We start from the raw sequence: 3,753 nt of genomic DNA, 5'->3' as shown, positions 1-3,753 counted from the left end.
CGAATGAATACCAACTTCACATGATTACTTATAACAAGACTTCTCCCATGTCCTCAAGCGCAAAAGTAACTGCTCACAAATCACATTTACATTCAAGATCATAGGTGTATTGAATATTCTTAAGGATCTGAACATATAGTCTTCCACCAAATAAACCAACTAGCATCAACTACACGATGTAATCAACACTACTGCCAACCCACATGTACCAATCTGAGGTTTTGGGACAAAGATTGAATACAAGAGATGAACTAGGGTTTGAGAGGAGATCGTGATGGTGAAGAAGTTGATGAATATTAGTCCTCCCACGATGAGAGGATCGTCGATGATGTCGATTGTTCTGATTTCCCCCTCCCGGAGGGAAGTATCCCCAATGGAATTGCTCTGTCGGAGAGCAAAAGTGCTCCTGCCCAGGTTACGCCTCGAGATGGCGGCGCCTCATTCGAGAAGTCTTCCTCTTATTTTTGTCTCTAGGGTAAAATCCTTCATATAGCAGAAGATGGGCATCGGAGGCCAGCTATGGGCCCCACAAGGCGTCAGGGAACGCCCTAGGGGTGGACGCGCCCTGTTGCCTTGTCGATGGCACCGATTTCCCCCTCCCGAAGGGAAGTACCGCTGGCGAAATCGCTCCATCGGAAAGCAAAAGTGCTCCTGCCCAGGTTCCGCATCAAGACGGCAGCGCTTCATCTCGAAATTCTCACTCTTATTTTTTCTAGGGTAAAATCCTTCATATAGCAGAAGATGGGCTCTGGAGGCCAACTGTGGGCCCCATAAGGCATCAGGGCATGCCATGTTACCTTGTGAGCAGAAGGTGGCCCCCCTCTGGTATTCTTTGTTTCAGTATTTTTTTATATATTCAATAAAAATCATCATGAATTTTCAGGTCATTTGGAGCTCCGTAGAATAGCTATCTCCATTATAGATCTTTTAGGTCCAGAATTACAGTTGTTGGTAATTTTCCTCTCCATGTAAGTCTTGAAAATTAAGAGAGAAAAGGCATTAGAATTGCATCATAAAGTGAAATAATGACCAAAAACATTCTAAATAATAGTAGGAAAACATGATGCAAAATGGACATATCAACTCCCCCAAGCTTAGATCTCGCTTGTCCTGAAGGGAAAACCGAACTTGATAATCACGACCACATGTTAGAGAGAGAGGTGTCAACAAAATAAAATACAGACATGGTAGCATCATGATCATTATCATAGCAACAAAATATTTATTATATAACTTCGCATAATCAAGTAACAATTCATTCACAACATTGAAGTATGAAGTATAAACTTTCTTGGAAACAAACAAACTATGTCCTCGGTCATTGAAACAATCACAATTCATCATATTTCTAGGAAGAGGCTATGTAAGAGCTTTTGTTTTGCAAGTCCACATACTCAATTTTCAAATAATATTCTATGATTGCTAACTCTCAATGCATATTTTTGGGAACAAACATTTCGTTGGACACATAGGAAGATGGGGGTTCATTGTTTTCACCTCCCAACTCGTTTACCTCAAGGATAATGTCAACAACAATAACTCATGATTACCTACATCCAACTGGATATGTATGCCTGGATCTTTAATTCCCCACCACATGATGCTTGTCAAGTAGAGAATAAATAAGAATGGAGTAGGGGTAATCACTATTGACTCTTGCGTAAAATTAAATACAGAAAAATAAAAGATAGGCCCTTCGCAGAGGGAAGCAGAGATTGGCGTGCATTTTTTAGTTTTGGATGTGCAAGCTCTTAATGTAAAGGAACGTCACTTTATATTGCCCCTTATGATAACAACCTTTATTATGCAGCATGTCGCTTTTATTTCTTTGCCATCATAAGATCTTACAAAGCTTATTTTCCCTTACAATAAAAGATCATACATATTTAGGAGCAATTTTTATTGCTTTTGCACCAATGACAACTTACTTGAAGGATCTTATTTAATCCATAGGTAGATATGGTGGACTCTCATGACAAGAAGCTGGGTTTAAGGGGTATGTACAAGTAGTATATCTACTTAGTACGAAGTTTTGGCTAACAAAAGATTGTGAGCAAGCACCACATGTTAGAGGATCCATGAAAATATGTTGGGAAACGTTGCGTGGAAAACAAAAAATTTCTATACGCTACGAGAGGGAAGAGTGTGTCAACATACGCTCGTAGACCGTTAAGCAGAAGTGTTTATCAACGCGGTTGATGTAGTCGTACACCTTCACGATCCGCCTGATCAAGTACCGAACGTATGTCACCTCCGCATTCAGCACATATTCAGCTCGATGACGTCCTCACCTTCTTGATTTAGCAAGACGGGCAAAGTAGTAGATGAGTTCCAGCAGCACAACGACGTGGTGACGGTGGTGATGCAACTATCTCCGCAGGGCTTTGCCGAGCACTACGAAAATATGACCGAGGATGAACTAGAGGGAGAGGGGTGCCGCACACGTCTAGGGAATCGTTGTGTGTGTTTCCCCTCTCCCTCCTCACATATATATAGGTGTAGGGGAGGGGAGGAAGCCCTAGGCGCGACCCCAAGGGGCTGGTGTCGGTGTCAAAACCGGCGGATCTCGGGTTCGGGCCCTCTCTATGGAGGTAATACCCTACTTCCTGCTTGATTGATCTTGATGAATATGAGTATTACAAGAGTTGATCTACCACGAGATCGTAATGGCTAAACCCTAGAAGTCTAGCCTGTATGGCTATGGTATTGAGTATCTATCCTTTCCAAACTACACCCTCCGGTTTATATAGACACCGGGGGATCTAGGGTTACATAGAGTTAGTTACATAAGACGGAATCTTCATAGTTGTTTGCCAAGCTTGCCTTCCACGCCAAGGAGAGTCCCATCCGGACACGGGTACAGTCTTCGGTTTTCATATCTTCGCAATCCATCAGTCTGGCCCATAGATAACAGGTCGGACGCCCGAGGACCCCTTAGTCCAGGACTCCCTCAGTAGCCCCTGAACCTGGCTTCAATGACAAGGTATCCGGCGCGTGATAGTGTCTTCGGCATTGCAAGGCGGGTTCCTCCTTCCAAACTCCCGAATAGTCCCCAGACAAATTGATCATGTCCGGACCTGTAACACACACCGCACACAACCGCAGAGAGAATATAATAACACACAAGTCCAATCTGCTGACAACTTTAGTAATGTGATGTCATGCCTGTCCGGTCATAATTTTGAACTGTTTTTCGCCCCCATGTTTCGAGACGTGGTTGTCATTGGCACGTCTTGTCAAAGCAGAGATCGTGTCCCCTTATTACGGGATTTTCATCAATATGAGCGTGGGTAACCCAACCGTCCTGCGAGAAAGATTCCTTAGGAATAGGCAGGTTCTTAGGCTTAGGAGGAGACGTTCAATACCGGAGGTGTTTATAAAGGAACCAAGGGCTGTCTTTTTATGCCAAACCTCTCCTAAGCCTCCCCAACCCTGAGTTCCAGCACCCAAGGTTCGACTCCATTGCTTCCAGCCTTCCCATCATGTCCGGATCTAGCTCCCAAGGCCGATGGGTGGCTTCCTCCATTACAGAGGAGGATATCACAAAGCTTCGGGTGGCCAGATATCTGACCATAGAGATCCACCACCGGCTTCCTGCTCAAGAACAAGTTATTCCGACCCCCAGATCCGGCAAAAGGGTGGTATTCATCTCCCATTTCCTCCGGGGGTTAGGGTTTTCTCTTCACCCTTTGTCCGAGGGCTAATGTTTTATTACGGACTAGATTTTCATGATCTTGCCCTAGACTCTATCCT

Source organism: Triticum aestivum, chromosome 7A, assembly GCF_018294505.1.
Source record: "Triticum aestivum cultivar Chinese Spring chromosome 7A, IWGSC CS RefSeq v2.1, whole genome shotgun sequence".
Classification (NCBI taxonomy): domain Eukaryota; kingdom Viridiplantae; phylum Streptophyta; class Magnoliopsida; order Poales; family Poaceae; genus Triticum; species Triticum aestivum.
Note: the sequence above shows the minus strand (reverse complement) of the source record.